This window comes from Corvus brachyrhynchos, unplaced genomic scaffold, assembly GCF_000691975.1.
Source record: "Corvus brachyrhynchos isolate BGI_N302 unplaced genomic scaffold, ASM69197v1 scaffold467, whole genome shotgun sequence".
Lineage (NCBI taxonomy): Eukaryota > Metazoa > Chordata > Aves > Passeriformes > Corvidae > Corvus > Corvus brachyrhynchos.
This window is the reverse complement of record NW_008239309.1, coordinates 1,875,200-1,897,343: the sequence shown is the minus strand read 5'-3', so window position 1 is coordinate 1,897,343 and position 22,144 is coordinate 1,875,200. Positions and strand designations below refer to the sequence as shown.

General features: G+C 39.7%; 1 protein-coding gene and 1 long non-coding RNA gene across 3 annotated transcripts in view; one reads left to right on the top strand and one right to left on the bottom strand.

Annotated features, from left to right (window-relative positions):
• MAP1B (microtubule associated protein 1B) overlaps window positions 1-22,144 on the top strand; it is a 67,599-nt gene that overhangs the window by 19,858 nt on the left and 25,597 nt on the right. Inside the window, exon 1 of one of the 2 annotated variants that reach the window (XM_017740664.1) lies at window positions 21,130-21,294. The exons of the other annotated variant lie outside the window; for it this stretch is intronic. The gene's annotated coding sequence lies outside the window, so the exon portion shown is untranslated. Of the gene's footprint in view, window positions 1-21,129; window positions 21,295-22,144 lie in introns of those variants that run through there. 2 annotated transcript variants of the gene reach the window in all.
• The window catches only part of LOC108448285, a 10,794-nt gene continuing 3,110 nt past the window's right edge, over window positions 14,461-22,144 (bottom strand). The window contains exon 2 of the long non-coding RNA XR_001864130.1: window positions 14,461-14,952. This is a non-coding gene — a long non-coding RNA (uncharacterized LOC108448285). The remainder of the gene's footprint in view (window positions 14,953-22,144) is intronic.

Here is a 22,144-nt window from a genome sequence, read left to right as displayed (position 1 = left end):
CCAGGTACACAACATCCACGGCCTTTCCTGTATCCACTAAGTGGGACACTTTGTCACAGAAGGAGATCAAGTTAGACAAGCAGGCCCTGCCTGTAACAAACCCATGCTGGCTGAGCCTGATCCTGTACATGCCTTATGATGACACTCGAGATAATCTGCTGCATGACCTTCCTTGGCACCAAGGTCAGGCTTACAGGGCCGTGCTTCCCTGAATACCTTATGGCCCTTCTTATAGGTGGGCCAGTGTCACATTTGTGTGACAGCCTCCAGTCTACTGGGATCTCCACGGTTACGCACAACTGCCAAAAATTGATGGAAAATGACTTGCTAAGCACTTCCATCAGCTCCCCATGAGAGGCTCCCATCCATCCCTGTAAGGCTTGTGCAGGTCTAAGTGGTGTAGCAGATTGTTGACCATTTCCCCTTGGATTATTATTAGGGTTTCATTCTGCACCTTATCTCTGTCTTCCAGCCCTGGAGTCTGGTTACTTGGAGAACAGCTGATCTTGTATTAACAAGAAGTACCTCAGTCTTTTCCTCACCCTTGGCTGATATGTTTCCACTCACACCCATTAAGGGAAGGAGATCCTTCTTAGCCCTCGTTTTATTGCTTCTGTATTTATACAAATGTTTTTATTGTCTTTCGTGTCAGTAGCCAGGTTAAGTTCTGGTTAGTTGGAATTTGCCCTTCTAATTTTCTTCCTGGCTAACCTCATGACATTCTTGTGGTCCTTCTGAACTGCCTGCCCCTTCTTGCAAAGATCATAAACTGCCTTTTTTTCCTGAGTTGCAGCCAAGACGCTGTTCAGCCAGGATGGTCTTTTTCCCTAGCATCTTGTCTTTTGGCACATAGGGACAGCCTGCTCCTTTGCCTTTAGGATTTCCTTCTTGAAGAATGTCCACCCTTCCTGGACATCTTTGACCTTTAGTACTGTCTCTCAAGGGGCTCTGTCAATCCGTCTGTCTGTCGTCTTCAAGTCAAAGGTACCGTATCAGTTCTCCTGATACCCTATCCTATCCTACCCTACCATACCCTCCTTCTCAGAGTCAAAAATTCATTTCATGAGTTCTGTGTCCAAGATAGCATCACCCACCAGTCTGTAACTGTTCACAGTCAACAGGTCCAGTGCAGCACATTCCTTGGTTTGCTGCCTCACCAGCTGTGCCAGGACATTATCTTACATACACTCCAGGAACCTCCTAAGTTGTTTTGTCTCTGTTGTGTTGCATTGCCAGCAGAAATCCATTAATTTAAGTTCCCCATAAGAACAAGGGTCAGTGATTGGGAGACTACTCCCAGCTGCTTACAGAATATTTAATCTGCTTCTTAATCCTGGCTGGGTGGTGTATAATAGACTCTCACCAGGATATCTGCTGTGTTACCCATAAACACTGAACCCTATTGTGACCATCATTAAGCTCAAGATAATCAAAACACTTCCTAACTTGCAGGGCCACCCAAAAGCCTCTCCTTCCTTGCCTATCCCTTCTGAAGTGTTTATAGCCATTCATTGCAGCATTCCAGTTGTGGAAGTTGATTTTTAGGTAATCTGTAGGACTCATGGCCTTTTTTTCTCTATTGACCTTCAAGGCATCTGAGAGCTAGACTAATTACTGGTTGCTAAAGCACTTGAGGTGGTATTGCAAGAACTTGAGAGATGTCAGAAACAACAGTATTCACCCTTACGGATGAGGGTAGAAGTCTGACTAGGCAGCTTCTTTATATTTAGCAAATCCCTTGTCTGGTCTTGTAGAAAATCTGTTATGCCTTTATTTTTGTGTCAGTTGGTAAGCTCTGTGTGGTACAAAAGGAGATCAAAAAAGACAGGCATGAATAAAATCAGACATGCTAGGAGGTAAGAGACGGAAATGAAATAACTTTCCTTTTCATCTTTCACTTGTCCTTAAGTTGTCGCTGGATAAATATCTGATATGATTTGATTTGTCTTCAGCAGCAGAAGAGAACACAAACTAGAAGGTAGTGTTTGTGGACCAAAGAAGGGTGCGAATATGGGTGCTGATTTGCACATAAAATTAGAGGAATAAGCACCTGTGAGAGTTAAAAGGTAATGTTTAAAAATAATTAGCACCTTCACAAACATTTTTCCTAAAAATGCATTTTTCAACATTACCTAAGGCACAATAAAAAGCCAATACTTGGGATGAATAGGTATGAAATCAAGAGATTGTCTCCTGAAATTTTTGTAATAACTCTAGTATCACTAAATTTCTACTACTACATGGTTGGGTCTACTTCTGAACTTCTTACTCAGGTGACTCATTCCATGGTCATAGAGATTTTGCTGGATCCTGTCCCTCAAAGGTTTAAACACTTTCTTGTATTCTCATGTTTGGGTTTTTTTTTTTTTAAGAGATGTAAAAAATAGCTCTTTAAAGTGTGCAGGTTTTTAAACGTTCTGTCTGTCTTCCAGCTTGTCTTCTTAGTCTTCTTGTCTTCTTAGATTTTGTTGAGAAGAGCTTGAATGAAATGGTTAAAAAGGATGCCCACATCAGCAGGTGCTTGGACCTAAATTAGTAGAATTAGACCAAGGCCTTTAATTTAACTTGGCTTTAAGCATTCTTCTGAAATACTGTTTCTTCTTTAAACTGTTTGCAGCAGCTCTTAGTCCATCCGATAGCATTACCAGACGGTTTATGCTGGGGCCACTGCTGTACACATATGTTGCAGAACTCAGACCACAGGGGCTGTTTAGTTACTAAAGACATTCTCAAGCAGAATTTCTTAGGCCTCTTGCTAAATCCGTGCTAAACATAGGATGTAAACCCACTGTTGCTGTGCCAATTTACATTAGATGGAATCTGTGCCATGAGAGTAATTTCCATATAACTTGCAATGGCATATAGAGATATATAAGAGAGGATGAATAATTTATATCTGAATTCACAATATTAGACCAAGAACCAATTCACAGTTAGCTTATTCTTGAAGTCACAGGAAAATTCACATTGTGGTGCACAGTGAATATATTAATTCATTTAAAATCTGTCAACACTAAGTTTCTTTGAGATTGCTAATGAGCAAGTTAAAGTACTTTTGGCAGTGTGAAAAATCCTGTATTTTTATCTTGTAAGACACATGTTCTAGACTGTTGTTTCTAATTAATCCAGTGAGTTTGTCCACTTCACTAAAGTCAGTGAAGAAAAGGTCTGTTGTCTAAAGGCCAGTGGGAGCTGCATTTATTCTGCAACTTGGGACATTTCTTTCATTTCCAGCATGTGATAGATGGTGCCTGAGAAAGGTACACAGTCAAGTTATTTCTGTACAAATATTGAAGGAGGAGATTCTGCCCCTCTGCTCTGGTGGCATCACACCAGAGTGGAGTACTGCATCCAGATCTGAGGTCCTCGGTACAAGAAAGGCATTTCTTGGCAATTTTTATTGGAACAGCCTGTTGGAAGCAAGTCCAGAGGAGGCCATCAAGACGACCAGAGAGATGGAACACCTCTCCTGTGAGGAAGAGTTGAGAGAATTAGGTTTGTTCAGCCTGGAAAAGAGAATGCTTCGGGATGACCTAATTGAGGCCTCCCAGTACCTGCAAGAAAGATGGAGAGGGACTTTTCACAAGAGAATGGGGAATGCAAGAGCACAAGACAATGGGGAATGGATTCAAACTGAAAGAGAGTAGGTTTAGATTAAGTATTGGCAGGAAGTTCTTTGCTGTGAGAATGGAACAGGTTGCCCAGAGAAGTTGTGGATGCCCCATCCTTGGAGGTGTTCGAGGCCAGGCTGGATGAATCCCTGAGCACCTGGTCTAGCGAGAGGTGTCCCTGCCCATGGCAGAAGGATTGGGAAGAAGTGTTCCCTAAGGTCCTTTCCTACCCAAACCATTCTATGATTCTATAATCTTACATTCTTCTACGATTCTATAATCTTATATTCTGTGATTCTATAATCTTACCTTCTGTAGTACTTTTGTTGTTTTTATTGCAAATCAGGTACTATAGCTATAACTGGAACAAAGATCCAGTTGCATAGCAAGTTATAAAATGCAAGTATTTCCTAAACATTCATTGAACAATTTTACAAACAGAACTGTAAACAGTAAACAGACATTGCCTTATTTGAAGTGAAGCTGTTTGACAACTTTTTTCACAGCACCCAGAAAATTATAACAAAAACTGGAAAATATATTAGCCAGGGAGATTCTAAGTGGGCAGAAAACAAACTGCTTCTGGGTAGGAATTAATTTGTGACACACAAACTATTCTGCAAGATGTCAAGAGACGGTCTGTGGACAGGACCTTTATTTTGTGTCTAGCTGAGTCACCACAGTTCCAAGTGCATCCAGACATCTTTGTAAGACATCTATAAAGAGATGAGATGAGTCCCTGCAGGATCGAGCCATCCTTTGAACTTTTCCCATCAAGGACTGGAAGGTAAAATAGTAACCTTGATTCTGTCACTTTCTACAAAGATCATTTATCTAGCATTATGTCAGCTCGAAAGAGGAAAAAAAAAAGGAAGGAGTCAAGGGAAGGACTAATGCTGAACTATTTGTACTAAGGGTGCACTGAAGAACCCAGAGGTCCATTAAGAAGCAAAGTACTCTTGCTATTAGTGTCCTAACCATCAGCTTAAGAGATCTGATGTCATAGCCACAGGATCAGTGGAGCGAATTCAAATCCTAGTGCTCCCTCACTGCCCTGCTCACCAGGGAATTATTTTGTCAGAAATGTTCTTTAGTATTCAGACACAGTATGTGTCATTTGGAGGTACAGCAGGGCATGGATGACAGTGCTGCCTGGAAGTAGGGGAGAATGAACAGGATTAAGTGTTAGACGCTTGAGACTGTTACAGGGTGTTCTCTCTGACTTTCCTGCCTTTTCTATTTCCTGCCAGAACCTAGACTTATAACTGCCTGCAGTTTCTCTGTTACACCTGACACTAGCCTCCTAAGCAAGTTTTCAAATTGTGGATCAATGCAAGTGAGAAATGACCTAAAGGATATGGCAATAGGGCTGAGATAAGTATTAGGCTGGGAACCACAAATCAAACTTCCAGGCAGGAAATGCCGACTTCTATAGCATGTGAAACACAGACCAGCCTAAGGTACTGGACAAAGAAAATGGAGTTACTTACTCAATTTCTTTTTTATTACACTATTCTTGGAATTGTATTTTGAAGTATTTAAGCTAGGCTTTAATCACATAGGTGATTACCTATTGAAAACTAGGTTACCAGCAGCTGTAGAAGTTTTTAAATTACAGTTTTTGACAGATAAGTACTGTTGGTCTCACCTGATATGGTGCTCAGCATTAGGGACTGTACAGTCCTACCAAGTTTTCAGTCTTTCAGTATTCCAGCAGCTGATTCAGATTAAAAAGAGGCATTCATTTTCTCTGTAGAACTTCGGTTTGTTTTGTAGTTCATTGCTTCCATTAATTCTGTTTGAAATGCAAATAATGACAGAAACATAGGCCAGCAGCTGCAGCTGTGAGACACTCACTCCAAATGTAAATGTGGCACACACTGGGACTAGCCCCCTGTCCTTGTGGCCTGAAGGGGTTTTGTCAGGAATAAAGCAAGCAAGTGCTCCCAGGAGCTCAGGAAGTGAGCTGGAAGGCACACTTGAAGGAAACCAAAAGTATAATTTTGACCTTTTTTACTAAAAATAAAGATTGCAAAGCTGCTCAAAGGTTTTAGCTACACATATTTTGAAAATGCCCTTTCAATAGAATTCACATTTTGCCAAAATTTCTTATTTTTCTTTTTGTGCAGGATTTTCTGATACAAGCAAACATGTAAAGTCTTACCTCCTTTTTGCTGCCCCCACAATTTCCAAATTGAAATGGTGTAAAAAATTAATTCCATTTAAAAGCTTTTACCAGAAAAGCATTGTTTTCTATCTAATGTAAGCCTGGCTTTATCAGGGACATTTTCACAAAGGTCTCCTTTCCCTTAGTGTATTCCAGAGCGGGGTAAAAGAAGGAAGGTCTCCACAGCTGAGGCATGAGCACTTATCCTGACCATAAGTAGTAGTGACAGCTGTGGCCTCATGTGCTGATACTGCCCACGACCACTCCTCTGGGGGCCTTGCAGACAGAGAACATCCCAGACATGTCCTCTGCATCAACACACCTAATACATGCTGGGATCATGGGCAGCACAAGCTGCTTTTGTGTTACTTGTTTATATTGCATGTTTGTGTCAGCTCACTTACTTCTCGTGTGAGCTCTTGCCCCTGAAAATTACAGTTTGGACAGAAAGGAGACAAGGATCAAGAAGAGAAAGGAATGAGCAAAGAAATGAGGGCAGTTTTGTAATTAATCAGCATGAACATGTTCAATATTTTGTGATGCTGGTGGTGCAAAGGAAATAAAATTCCATGAGGTAAAGTGGGGCAGGACACCTCATCCTCATTGTAAGGTCAGAGAGCCAAACCTTCCCAGGGGGAAGGTTTCTTGCTGCTTTCCTATTTCCTTCTAAGTCACCAGGAGCTGTGTGTATCCAGCAGTGGATTTGGCCAAGTAAAGACAGATCCTTGCAAGCCCTCAGACTGTACCTCAGTGGTGCAATTTGTCTGACTGGTGTGTTCACATCTTGGGTTTACAAACAGGAAAGATGCAAACACTGGAATTAAATTGTTCAGAGCCAGAATTAAGATCTTTTGTGATTCAGAAGGGTTTAAATTTACTGCCATACAAACTGTGGAGATGTACTGCAATCCATAATTTAAATTTAAATGAACCTATTGTTTAATACATTATCTGATGGTGAGGTAAGAAATTAATGTTATCTTGGAGATTAAAATAAGAGAAAGAAGGGAACTATAGAAATTGTAAGTCTGCGTATGGATGAAGAATGGCATATACTGTAAGTCTGATAATAGTGGGGTGGTAAGTACCCAGATATATGGAATGGATAGGAAAAATGTGGGCATATTAGTGTTGGCATACATCACCATTTAGAGAAATGAGAGTGAAGCACTATCTCATAGGAACATGGAAGTCAAACGAGGGAGAAGAGAATTGTATCAGTGTAATTAGAACTTAAGGTCAGACCTACTAATTGATTTTGTGCCCGTGAATATATCCTTCTCACACTCTTAAGTGTGCATATGCAATTCATGTGGCTTGAAAACTGACATATGCTCTGAAGATATAAATGAGCTCTTGATATTGTAAGAACTCATCTGACTCAGTTGAATATTGTAAGGTGTTTCTGAGAGTTTCTTGCATTAAATGAAATATTGCAATGCCAGTTGAATTCTCAGTCTCCCTAAGTAAATGAAAGCAATTAATAGAATTCAAATGAGAGTTGCATGGGATGTTTTCTAAATATTTTGAAATAAGAGCAAGCATACTGTGTCTTGATGATATAAAATGTAAGTCCCCATGCTTTCACCTCAGTGAACAGCAGGGATTTGTTTACAGTTGCAGATCAGGATCTAATACCCATGAACTGCAAATTGATTAAATCTATAAACAATGAGAGCTATGCTGAAGAACATGTGGTTTGTTTTATAACAACCAGTCCGAGGACAGTTTGTAAGTAAGTGTGCCAGTTTTCTGGAGATTCTTTCATATTATTTTTTCATTCTTTGGCACATAAAAGAGGAACATTTCCCTCAACTGTAAATATCATTATGAGGGTTTTATTGGTGAACATATTAAATATTATCAATATGTCAGGGTCTAATACTCATACCAGATAGTATCTTTGCTTAGACTTTGATTGGACTCTACCCCATGCTTCATTGTCATCTAAATTAAAAACAAAAGCACGGGCACTCACATTATTTGGAGAAAACAGGCCAAAGAAGACCTGTTGGAAATCCAGGAATCTTGCTGAGACCCTCAAAGTCTGAATTAAGAGATGCTAGAGAGGGGGTCAGAGACATTGTTTTGAAATCTAAATCTGATTTATTCCTACCCTGTTAGTGATTTCCTAAAGCACTGGAAAGCATGGGTCTGACTCACCAGATTTTTCCTGGAAGCGATGGGGCAGTAAATTCACCTCAGCAAATCTGCTGATTGTCACAGAGGAGGGGTCCCAAAACTGGGATGTGACCTCCCAGTGGATTCACAATGTGAACTATCCTGAGACAGTACCAAGGCCCTCCTTGTCTGGGTGGTACCTGCTCCTGTCAAGGGTGATCTTAATATGTTTCTAAACTCCACAGGCCTTGCAGGTGAGTAAATAGGTCTTCTTCTGGTTCTCTCCTTCAACTGGTATTTACAAGCAGCTTTAGGATAAGCGCTGAATGTTTCCAGCACTGCAGTCCTAATGAGAGGATAAACATACATATATTTTCATTCTATCTTTCTTAGCTATATGCAGAGAATATATAAACCTCTTTATGGAAATATACAATCTCTTACCCCATGCCTACCAGCAGTCATATTAAGTTTTAACCTTAGCTTTCATAAAAAATGAATGAAAATTTGCCCAATAACGTATTAAAAATTGAGTAGCAGCATATGGGATTTAGCCACACGGCTAGGCTTGTGGGGGGAAAGCCACTGTAATCAAAGGCTCTTTTTATAATCACCAGGGATTTTTTTTTCCCAGGTGCTTTAAAATCAGCTATTTCAGTGCCCGTTCTTTTACAAATGAGGAAGGTACAGGTTGTCTGGGTTGGGTGAGGTCTTCTTCAGCCTAGGTAGGACTGCATAGTAATGAGGGGAGTGGGATATGGAGTGGGATATGGCACACTGTGAGCTAGAAGTTGAATGACAGTAATTTTATGTACTAGCTGGAAAAAAACCCAAAACCTGAATAAAAACCTGTGCACTGACTGTACTTTGAAGAAGAGGTCTCCAGAAATTACCCTTAGGTTGAGAAATGCAGGCGATACAGAATACTCAGAGAACACAGTGAAATCTCACCCTTTGAGCAAAGGCCATGTTTTCTTGCTCCCTGCCACCTCTGCAGATCTAGTGCATGCTCTTCACTGTAAGACAGATATAGCTTGAGGCGCATTCATTCTGAATCTGTACAGTGCTTGACTGCCCTAATGCTACTTTTAGACTTGACTTCCTTCATTTACTGTGTACACATCTGTTCTTGGACAGCATACAATGCTGCACCATCATATCTGAATCAGGAAGATGTTCTTCTCTTGCTTTTTCTAGAGGTCTCCTTCAAAGTATGTTGAAATGGACCTCCTTTTGTGCGTGCCTATTACAACTTCTAAATATCCTCATGGAGTCTTGCCAAATGCTATAAAATTCCCACTTTAGACTCTGCAGAATTCTTGAGGGGAAACTCTGCAGGAATTTTTGGGACTTAGATAAATCAAAATGTAGATGTTGTTTATTGATAGATAATTTATACTTAAAATTTTTCTACAAAACTACCATTTATTTACCGAATTTACCAAATTCCCTCACTCTCAACTATGTGAGAGCTGAGGGTTTTTTCCATGTTATCTGGATTTTCTCCTTTAAGAGACTCCCAAGACATGTTCTTTTTCTGGCTCTTGTGTTCCCCAATTTTTTTATCAGGGGAAACACAACATTAAGATAACTTCAACAGTATGATCCTTGGGGATACAGGTAAGAACCTCCAGACTTCAGAACTCCAGGAACACATTTCCAGGTGCAGTCTGTGCACAGAGGCAAAGGCAAAGCCTGAAGCTTGCTGGGGAGAGGGGCCAAAAACTGTTCTAAACACTCTGATTTAAATAGAACCTTTGTATCTCTAGTGTCCACTCTATATTGCTCAAGAGCTACCGCTTAAATAAATTGTCAGTGTCATTATGAAATCCCTAGATGGGATACGGATATGAGACATCTTTTAAAACACATTAAATAAACTGTATTTTAATTGCAGTCCTCATTGCTGTATGCCTGTATCAGCACATCAGCTCTATTAAAAATGCTCTCGCAACACATTTATGGATTTCAGTTTTGACACTTAGAAATGTGTCATCTTGGCAATCCTTTGCTGGAGGCTACTTGGTATCAATTGCCAGGTGTAATTAGAAAGATGAAATTTATTTAAAAGGTTGGTGGTCACCATTCTTTGTGCTTTTACCCTAAAGCATCCCAACAGGATCCAAGCCAGAGGAATTAATTTTAATACAGGACCTAGTATGAACAAGTTTCTTTTTAAAGTTTTCTAGGTTTCAGATACAGAAACAGGAGTTGCCAGGGGTAATTTTTTTTCACAGCATGATGTGTCATCTTTATGATGAAACCAGCTTTAATTATTCAGTTGGTGCCTGCAAAGAGTTGCTTAGTGATTGTGTCCTTTCTGTTCAAATCTGCAGTAAAACTCATTTGTGTGCTAGGTCACTAGCTGTTTTAAGTCAGCATTACCCTGCTGATTTAATTGGCATACACTAAGAAAACCTAGTTAAAAATACCTTTGTAAATTTAATACTTATCTTCTATAATGCTTAGAGACAAGACAATGCTGACCAATCAAAGAAACTTCTCATGTGTTTTTCAGTATACTAGTTTCTCTTTTACGGATGTCTTTATTTTCACTGACGGTTCTCCTGAAGAGTACTTAAAATCAGCCCTGCAGCAATTTTACTTTTGGAAAGGACTAGATGAAGCTGATCATATAATCATTTGGTAACTCAGGAAGACAAGCCTATGTGAAGTTTGCCCTGGAAAGCATCACAGTATATTAATTCCTAGCTAAACATCTTTGTATTTGAACTTTTTTCACAAAGCTCTATCGTTCACTTAAAAATATTAAAACATTAAAACAGAAACACATGTTCTTCTCAGTGGGAGAGAAAGTGTCAGGAGAATAGATCCATAGCAGCTTACAGATTAGTCTCTAAAGAAGAGCCTGCTCTGTGTCTGTGTTGTAGCAGGAGCTTTCTAGTTACAGGACACCAGGTGGTCACCTATAGTTGATCTGAGAAGCAAACACTGCCACAAATGCTATTAGTAGTGTGTAATGAGATTAACTCCCCATAGTATTTGCAATATCCTTGAGGTTTTTTCACTGAAGCAGGACAGGGCTGATAGCACCCCTTAGACAATGAAAGAGTTTAATCTTTCATTGTTGTATGCAAATAACTCTCATCAGCATTAATAGGAGTTAAGCATGCACAAAAAAGGAAGAATAAAGCTTGGAAGTTTAAGCAATCATAGTATGCTAGAGGTTTCCAAGAGTTTCACAAAGGACCAGGCCAAAATTGTATGACTATTCCTACTGGGTGATGTTGGGTATTTTCAGAGATTTGTATTTTTGAGACATAAAGGGTGATTAGGGGTTCCAAAATAACAATGAAGATTTAGTAAAAGGTAAGAAATCTTAGCGGCAAGAGACAGAACCTAAGGCAGAGCTCATATTTAATTAAATGTTTTGCTTTCTGTGACAGGGCAAGCTTTTCCTGTCTTTCATTTTTAATGTAACTAGTTTTGATATGTGCTGAGCATTGTGGTGGGCTTTCTGGGAGTTTGGTAGATCTTTATCCAGTTAGAGAGGACACAGTTGTCCACAGTGGTTCTTGCATATACAGGAGTAAACTGTTGGACCAGGTATGAGTTCTGTTTCCTCCTGTAAATGCTGTGACTGCTTAAGCAAAAGGGATCCTCCTATTACAAGTCTGCAAGAGTAGTCCTTCTCAGCTCAGAGGCTGCCTGAACTATTTCTGGGGGCACCTGCTTTTTACTAAGAAGAAGATTTAACAAGTTAAACACTTGAAGATTAAAACAGATGCTTCCAGAACTAGATCTGTTCCTCACTCATCCTTATGTACAGAAGTTGGTGTAGGAAGAGGATACAGGGCCAGTAAAGAAGTAAAATCATCCAAGCTAATGCTTGACCGGCCTCTGGAATCTGTCCACTTTGGCATTTAGAGGGCCGGTTTTTGCTGTCACACTTGCTGGTTCATTGATTCCTGGTTTCCAGGTCCTCTGACTTCTGTTGCTGGGTATTTTTTTCTTGTATGAGTGGGTATGAGCTATCGCTATTTGTTGTTCATGCATTGCTTTTTGTTACGACAGTTTCAACCACTGATAGGGATAATTGCTTAATGAAATTTTAGAGGTATTAAAAGGTAATACCTATTATTTAGGTATTAAAAGACATTCCTTGTGCAAGATAATGTTTGAATATGAGTTTGTATTTCCTGAAGATATGTGCTGGTTTTCCCCCCTCTCAGTGTTTTTTATAATCTAATTAGAGGATACTACTGTCTTTTTCTGCCTTATAATATAGTTCAGTTAGTTGTACTTAAGCACATCATCCGAAAATTAAAGGCCAAAGACTGGAGGGACTACTTTATGGCTTGTTTTTATTCCAGAAATGAAACCCAAAAGAATGTTCCCTTGGTGCTGAAACTGGTGTGCCCTCTAATTTCTTCTCTGTAAAACCTAGACTTAATTAATAGTACTTGCCTGTATTGTACACAGAGGCAATCGATTTCATATTTCATTTTCAATTTGTATAAAACCATCACAGTGGAGAACTGCACACATCCAGTAAAGAATCAGAGAAGGAAGGTGTTTTGAGGCTTTTAAGAGAGTCTCTCTTGTGCTCTCCCTGGGGGTGGAACAGTTGCTCTGCTCTTTCAGACCAGGAAAGTGGTTGCTGCTAGAAAGGGAAAGTGAATTTAATCCAGAAATTGATTAGCAACACTGTTTATATGTAAACCAGAATAAAAGCTTTGGGCAATTTTTGCTATGGAGCTGGGAATCGGGTGATTGCCAGGGGAAAATCTTATACCTGGTTCTCATTAAAGGCTTACAAACAGAGCATCTTGTTATATTTCATAGTGGTTGCAGAGGCTCAGGGATATTCCACAGGTGGTGAATTAGTTGAAAGTAATACTACATTCAACAGAATGCCAGTTTTCTAAAATGCACAAACGCATACCCAAGTATTAAAAAATACAACTTCTCCACTGTAATACAGTTACGATGATTGTGTGATTTGTTCAGGGAATAGCAATAAAGCTGTGATGTTACTTGAGAAAGAACTTCACAGCTCTTCAAAGAGCATCACTAGATAAATTATGATTTAAGGAGATATTTTGACAAACAGCAGAGGGGTTTTCTGGTACATAATGAACATTACAGTACAGGTATCAAGGGTGGGTTATTAACTGTGGGGTTTTTTCCCCAAGAAAATTTAATGATTGCCAGACTGTAGGAAGATTTAACCATAAGTAATTTTAAAATACTGCAAAGTAAAGTGTCTAATCTGCAGTGCAAGGCTCCTGCAACAGCCTTAGTGCTTGCAAACAGATCTGTCATTCATTATTCATGCACTGCCAAGGTGAGGAAATCCTCTCTGATTTGAACTAGGAGGAAGAACAAAAATTATACCTAAACTGAGAAATTTTAATAAATACATGGCAAAGAAAATGTGCTCTGGGGAAAGAATAGATTCCCTGTGTGTGAAGCCATTATAGGTTGTATTGACTTGTCAGATTTTCAACAGGAATGGCAGGTGAACTTAAAACTTAATTGCATGTAAGGTAATGACACCAAGACCAAAAGTGTCCTCCACAGGATTTTAATTGGAGCTTTGGGTTTGGCTTCAGCTGCCATAGTGATGAAAACCCATTAGTAAGATGCCTGCAGCAATTTAGAAACATTAGCAGAAACCTTCTGAAGTGATCAAAATGCAGATACTTCTCCCTAAGGAGAAATAAAAGACTAAAAATATATTCAGGTAGAGATGTCTGGGAAGAAGAAAGGCTAACTTCTGGAATTACTTTTTTCTGATATATATATGTCAGTATTTATCCCTTTGCTACATGTTTTAAATTTACATAATCTTTTCCCTGATACTGCTGTGCTCCATTTTGCTTATGAAGGTGGGAGTTGTGGTGAGGTGCAGGGAAGCATCTGCAGAGTGTGCTGCAGAGAAAAGGAAAAAACTTCCCTTCCCTGGCAGTCAGGATGGTGTGGGCTGAACAGCACAGCCAGGCACTGCAGCACAGGGAGGTGAAGTGAAAGGAAGTAAAAAAGAGGTTTTAGCATTGGCAACATTTGAAAGGAAATAAAATAAATTTAACTGAGGTTGTTGGGTATTCTTTTTACATACAGGAAGGCTTTTGGCTACTAGGTTAAATATCACTATGGAGAACCATAATTGCTGATGTTTCCTATCTTGTTTTCAACAGCAGGTCTTTATAATCAAAAAACCTTTTCCATTCCTCGTTGACCTCAGTGACAATATTCCTGTGGAGTACACTTGGATTTGAGGTAGATGCTAAGCTAATTAATGGAGATTAGCACAATCATACTTTAAGATGTAATTAAATAAACCAGATAGTTTGGTTGGTTGGGCTTGTCTTTTTCCCATAAAGAGCAGCCCTTGGAAAAACTGCCAAGGACGTTTAGTGCACAAATCTGCTTAGCATCTTCAAAAGCCCAGTAAACAGTTTTGTCTGTAATGTGAATATACCGGTCACTTGGTATAACAAAAGAACACTTAAGCTTCTAACCAGTCTTGTGAATTATGAAGTATGATGTGTTTGCTAAACAGTGAAGTATGAGATAGAGGTATTGAGAAAGAAGTAGCATTTTTCCCAAATAAGATTTTATTTGGCTGTTTGACAGTTGGGAGAGATTCCTTTTCTGAATAACTGACCAAAGTTAAAATACCATATTCCAGGGACTATTTCAAATAAATTATCCTGGGAAGTGGTCTGCTCTCCTCAGGATTATTTTAGTTCCTGGGTCTGAGATGTTTTCCAGAGGTAAAAGAAGAAATTTTCCTTCTTTCTAGATGGAGAAGGCTGTGGAAGAGGTCTGATGTTGCGCAGCTCTCCTTCTCTCCCTGCAGTACTGTAATGCAGTAACTGCACTCCCAAATGCAGTTTCAGTTGAGGGCTTTTCACTGACCTTCAGGGCTCATGAGTCAGCTCTGCATTACTGCAGTCTCCCATCGCGGTGTGTGCTGGCTTCCAGTTCCTATGCAGTACCAGGGCACTGTGCTGTGCTGCTGAAAATTAAATCTCCAGGTCTACGGATCAGTTCTGCAGTGCATCCGAGAGCAATCGTTGCCATTTTCTATGTAATTAAGATTTAAGGATGGGAGAGAGATTAATGAGAGACAATGAAAAAGCCTAAAAATACAGGGCTGACCGTGGTATACTGCCGTTGATTTACTATCTTGCTTTTAAGAGCTTCTTGAGATTATTACTTCTGTAATCTTGGAATGTGTAACTCAAGAAAAATGCTTGCAGAGAATCTCACATTCACCTACCTTCCTGCCTCAATTTTGTGACATGCAGAATCTGTGAGAGGAAGAGATGAAATTGCTTGGCTTTATCCCAGACAGTCCCATACAAATTTCTCCTAAATTTCACTGGATATTGGTTTCTGTTTTCTGTTGCCATTTGAAGCTGGAGTTTCTAGGACTGCAGTGATAACATTGTTAGTGTTAAATAACACCCAGGAAAGTAGTTTATAGAAGAATTTCAGCTCTGGGAGTAGCTAACAGGTTTCATTAAAAAAAAATCCATTATTCATAGCTTAGCTTTTTAAGTATTCAGTATTTTCTAAAACACAACATAGTGATGTACTTGCAGAACCAAAAGCTAGCTACAGCGCTCTAGTTGGCTTCTAAAGGTTCATGTTTCTGTTTCTCTATGACCTTGGAAATTGTTTCTCTGTATGTATTTTATGAGATTAAAATTCTGTCACACTTATCAGATCTGTTCTAAAGATAAAATAAATTGTGAGAGTAGTCGTTTAGAGATCACAGTGTCTATAGAGTTTTAATATACAAAAGCAATATGTGGAAATACTCTACAACAAGATTAAAATATTCATTTCAGGAAGCCACTCTGAAACTGAATATATTGGAGGAAAATCTTAAATTTTAATTATCTGGAGCGTTAATAAATGCAATATATTGCCTTGAAAACAATGGAAAATGCTATATAATTCATATAAAAAGGATCAAAGGGCAAGCCAATTGATGAATGCAGCAGTCCCCTAGCATCTCTGAAACTGCTTGTTTCAAGGTTGGAAGAGTGATTCATGAGGGAGATGGTGGCTTCAGGTAAATGAATTGTTGGTGAAAGCCCATGTCAGACACTTGGGTTGGAAAGAGGTGTTGTCTTCTCAAGCTACACTGACTACAGCTGTGATGTTGGTTAAGGCAATTCTCATGACTAGGAACGTTGCATAGCCCTCTAATAAACACCCATCACTCTTCCCTCTCTTTCTGCCCTGATAATAAACTGCTCCATTCTCTAAACACTCCTTGTTTTCCCCTTCCTATAATCACAGGAGATAATTTCTTGGAGTAGGATCATAAAGCTGCACTCTCTTTCTGGAAAGCATAATTCCAGCTATTCCTGTTCATATTTAAGACCTGTGCTTGCCATCCTCTGGCTGAAATCACAGTGCTGCTAAATAGTGGTGTACAAGGCTTCTGGGGTTTAAGCTTTACCTGTCATGTGAATTGTAAGTGACACAGGTCAATGGAGGAACAGAAATGGCAGAATTCAGAGACAGCCATGCAAGGCTGTGGCAGCATACAAGAAAGCAAAGACTGTTGCCAGGGATCTGTTGTCTCTACAGCTGGCTAGGATATTGTGTAGTTTCCCCAGAAAGATGAAATCATATGTATTGGGAACAATTGGTTGTCATAGGATGGATCAGGAATGTTTGATTTCCTAATCCAAGAAGTACTCCAGCAATCAAAGGCATTCACTTCACAAAGAGGCTGGTCTTTTTTCGTACTGGTAATGAATTTTAGTGCTCCACAGCAGTAACTTGAAGCTGAACTCATTGAACAAATTGATGCTGTTGTGACTGACTATTGGGTATATTTTTTTCTTAAACAAAATAAAGGGTGAATCCATTTACTGGAAGCATTGGATTCCACTACTGTTGCAAGTTCAGTATATAAACAGCAAGTGTATTTTTTTTTTGACTGTCATTTTATTGAGGTCTTCAGAAGTATTGGTTTTAAATTTCACTCCTGTCCAGACACTCAGTGAAATCAGTAATGAAAACTCTAGGCTACCTGGTTCAGTTTTTGTAGCACATTCCCTTTTTTGGGAGATAAATCTATTTTAGTAGGCATTAAAATTATAATACGTAAACTTTTCTTGTTATAGTACTTTAGTCTGATTTGCTTTGACTTTTCTTTTCAGGGTAGTCTTTGATTTTTAATGCTTTAGCAGTTCTTCATAGAGTCCTGAAATTGTAAAGTATCGAGAATTGTCTGAGAAATACCATTTTCTGAAGGTGAGAAACAAGAGTTGAGAGTACTAATTTTCCTGACAGTAACAGATGGGAGTGAAAGGCCGGCAGTTTGCTTCTACTTGATAAATGGCTGTATTTTGACAGCAAATGAGATGTCGCACAAAGTTGGCAAACATGCAAGAAATCAATATTTAGTGTGAAAAGATGATACAATTAGTCTGTTGATCAACAGGGTGTGAAAAGGGTGATGTAATGTCTTGAATTAACTTCAGGATATTTCAGGGGGAATGGTCGCCGATCAGTGAGGTCCCTGCAATCACTTGCAGTTCTTGCAGCAGCTCCTAGCACAGCTCAGTTCGTAAGTCTGCAAGTATTAAAGTTTGAGGCAGAAAGTACAAATCCACCTATGAAAATTAGTGCAAACAGGTCAACTTGCATTCTCTCATTTCTGTCTAAGAGTCCTGAGCAAGGATTGGTGAACTCGGTTCGTGTACAGTAACTGGAGGCTGAATCTTGCAGTCAGTGTTCAGACTGCATAATCATCTTCTGTCTAACCCTCCACTTTCAGGGCTCTGTTATTATCTGGAGGTATAAACCAAAATGAGATCTGACAGATAAGGACTTAACCAAGAACAAAAATGAAATTGTATGCAACTGGCTTTATTTCATTAAATAAATGTGAGCTTAAACATGAAAAAATACAACACACTGCAGGACATCGCCTCTCAGGACTTGTAGTTAATAAATTGTTGAAAGTCAAATGTGGATAGGAAAAATATTTAACTATCACCAGGCTGCAGCTGAACCAAATGAAACTCAAATATCAATTCTATTCATGCAGGGAGAGAGAGAAAATAAACAAGACATTTATGCTTTCTGGAGAGTCACAACACAGTTTAGTATTCCAGCTGATCAGATGCAAAAAAGATTAACCTAACTTTGCAGAGATAACACATAATTCTCTGTAAGAATCATATTAGATATGAATCCTAACTAACCATCAGGTCCAGAGCAAGCAGGTTTAAATGATGGCAAGGAAAACAGTCACACTTTGCAGTTAGTGTCATTCTCCCAAATCTTGGTCTCCATCAGATGGCTCAGCAATGTTAGCTCATTGTTAGATTTGTTCACAGGTGTCACACTAGCTCAGCATCCTAACAGGATTTTCTTTTCACCTAGAAATGTGTAAAGTATTCTGATATTTGTACATAGATAGGAGTTATTGCTGGAAAAAAATTACTACACCTTCCTTGCAGACAGCCTAAATTTAAGACGCCATTGGGCTGAATTGAGCCCTGGAGGCAGTGAATCTATCATCTCTGGTATAAATGAAGTTATGCCTGTGTTATGCACTCCCCATTGTGTCAGCTAGTTACAAGACTGAATGATTCCGCTCCGCATTCCCTGGCATCACCTACAGGGCTTTCAGAGCTTTCCTGGAATAAGCTTTCTGAAGTCCTGTTCTTGTAGTCCAGTGCCTGGATATTAGATAGCCATTTCTTCATCAGGTCTGCAAATCATTTTCTTCTTACTTGCAGTTATAGAACTCCAGATTTTTACAACATCAGAATTTGCTTCAGTGACTCTGTAAAATCACTACCTTCCTCAGCGCTGCACACTTACCGGTTTCTCCAGCTTGCAGTTTAGTCATTTATGCAAGTTTTCTTCAGATAATTAATAATCTGCTGTAAAAGGGGATCTTGTTCCTTTCTCTGTGGCCTGGAAATGTTGTTGCAATGTAGTGCCTCCAGGCAGACAATGGGGATATTTGGGGCTGGTCACGATTACTGTATTATTTGACAATTTATACCCATTGATCTTTGTATTGAAAACAAGAAAAAATAGATTTATTCAGTTAGTACAAGACATAGCAACCATCAGATGACCAGTCATCCAGACTCTGAGCACTCTGCTGATAACATAGAACAACCACGAAGAACACAAAGTTAACACATCTGGTTTTGGAGGACAAATTTGGAGTCTACACTAGAAATAGCAGATGAAACAGTGAGCAGTTTGAAGTTACTTAAAATGTGTGAGTTATTAGATTACTGTTGGCTACACAAAAAGCTCTTTTTTTTCCAAAGGAATGTATTGTTTTAAATGTGTCATGTGCAAGGGGTGCGATAACACTCCAATAACCTTCATCAGACGTGGTAAATCTGAAAGGGATTGTAGTTGAGATGATTCTTAAGCATCAGTTATTGCTTCCCAGCACAGTGACTGGCAAGCTCCAATACTGTCTTTCAAGAGTCTCAGCATCCTTAGAACTCGAGGGATGGATGTTTTATGGTTCATTTTAGAGGATTTCTCCCTGAGTGTCCAGAAATTCCTCCACAAGACAAGGGGCAGCTGGAGGGACCTGGGCATTGGAGCTACTTTTAAGTGCAGAGCACTGAACGTTTCTAGCTGCAGAGAGGTCATCACATATTCATGGATTGTGGGAAGTTTCATTAGCCAGCCTTGCAAGCTGTGCCATCTGTTAACACCACCCAGCACGGTGGCTGACGTAACACAGCAGTCATGTCTTCTGGTGGTGAAACGATACTTTGAAGTTCTTTACAATGAAAAACAAGAGATGTTTAAAGTTGCCAGAGAAATGTGTTTGAATGCCAGATCAGGTGTCAAACAGTTACCACCTTCAGGGAGAAGGAATACTTTCAGGGAATATACTCCTTTCACCCTTTCTGCCAAGAATCACCACAGGATTTGCCGCTTCCTCTGTGTTTACTTTGTGTGGAAATGGCATTGATAGGGAACAAGTGAATGTTGATGTCTACCTGGGGTGGCAGGAGAAGCTGGTGGGGACCCCTGTATTGAGTAGCCTCTTACAGCATGCACACCCATGGGCTGGGTCACACAGGCATGCCCAAGAAAAACTGTGTGTCAGGAGTGATGCTTGGTTAAACAAAACTTGAATGAGGACTGATTTCTTTCCCTTGCCATTCATTTGCACTTTGTGTTTGCATGAATTTAACATAGTCACTGTTAAAAGTGGCCCTCATGATCGTGCTGCTTGATTGGCCTGAAAAAATTGACTGTGTAAGATAAGAAATCTGTTCAGTCACTTTTCTAGGAAATGTGACTAACACTATCCCCATCTCAATAATCACACAATAGATGCCATTGATATTTGGATGAGCCGGGGGACATTAGGATCCTATGGCCATAGAAATTGGGTTGATGAATGCAAAAGCCACTCTTTAAGCAATTTTTACATGCTTATTACTCCTCTCTGTTCTTGTTCTGAATCAAACAGCTGCCAAGACTCTTTGCTCATATCAGTTTTTCATTTGAAGCTTTAATTAATAAAATAAAAATATGAGCAAATATTTAGATTTCTTCCAAACAAAAATGGTATTTATATATGGAAGTCTTTAGAAGCGGCATTGTTTCTGCTTTCCAGAAACTATAAACAGGTAAAATCTATCCACCCAACCACTCCTGTGCAACAGGGAAGTTTCTTCCTTTCTTCCTCTGTCAGATCACAGAAATGATCTGTCGCATGTGTAGAGAGAGGCTGCAAAAATCCAGTAGAGTTGAAGCAACCCCAGATCTACACAAGTCTCAGATTCTCCCACTCCATCTGTAATTTAGTAAGTCGCAGTCTCTTGCCAGTTTATGAAGTGCTGTTGCTGCTTTCTGTTCCCACACTGTGATAGTTAATTTGTCTGATAAAACTGTTCCTATGTGAGACTTTCTTTCGTTCCAGCTGAGGATATCAACCTGGGCAGCAAGCCTGTGTTGCTCCTACAAAGTTGCAAATAGTTTTTCAAAGTCTCTTTTATTATGCAATCGGTGACATGGGACCATGTTATTGACATCAGCAAGTAGCTGCAAACTTCCCAGGTGTTCCATGGCATGGGAGCCCTTGTAGTGACTCACACCCTGCCAGTGCTGGGTCCCCACCCTGTATGATAATCAGTAACATGTTTATGCCAAGGAGTTGAAGAGGGAGACAGTCACACATGCATCTCTGAGTGGGCACCATGTACATGGTGCAGACAGCACCTGCCTGCCTCTGGAAATCAGTCTCAGGGCCCATGAACCCACACAACTGCTACAGCAGGGAGTCTGCTAGGATGTAAGTAACCACCATTAGTGTTGGTCACCAGGAGCTGTGACTCCTCGGGTCAGATCCTTCCCAGCTACACAGACACACGACTTGGAGCAGCTTCAGTTAAGTCCTAGGTATGTGCTTTGAGCCTAGTGAAAGCTATGCATCTTTGTGTAACTTTGCATGTGGTTAATTGCATTTCTTTTCTACCTGTGTTTAATGTGTTCATGTCTAATGATATATGAGGCTTAGTCTGGCCTGAAGCAAAGTATGTGCTCAGTGTCACCAATTATTAAGGAAGAAATTTCAGTGTCTGCTAAAGGGTGATGATTTCTTTCATTTCCTTGACGATTAGATTCAATAAACTCTGCCTAATCTCTTAATTTAAGTGAAATCTGACAAACAACTAAAATATCAGAGCATGGATCATGTTCTGAAGGAGTCTGCAGTAACAGAGCTATCTGGATGTTTTACTGACTGGAGCTTTGTATGTGCATTTCTGATAGGCAAGGAAGCAAAACTATAAAAATAAATTTAATTGCAAAGGGTAATACCAGAAATGGATGTTGCAGAGGGAGAGAGACCTGCCCTCTTCCCCTTTTGTAATATATAATGTGTCTCCTTGTTTCAAGGAAGTGTAGCAGAAAAAATACATGTTAAGAAAACTAAGTTTCTTCCAACTAAATAGATATTATTCCTAAGTTTCTAGGCACTGTCATGCACAAGAGAATAGACTACAACTCTACCTCACATTTTACTTGAGAGCACTATTTTTATTTTCTTTCTCCATCACTTTCTATCATTTCATTGCAAGCTCACATGCTTATAAATGTAGAGATTCCCCAGAGCAACAGCAACAGACACAGCAGAGTGGGAGCTCAAGGCAAGGAGGAGGAAGAAGGCAGGAGTGGTGCAGGCAGGTCAGCGAGGAAGAGGGCATTGCTGGGGCAGCCAGGGCAGCACCGAGCCTGCCCCAGTCAGGGA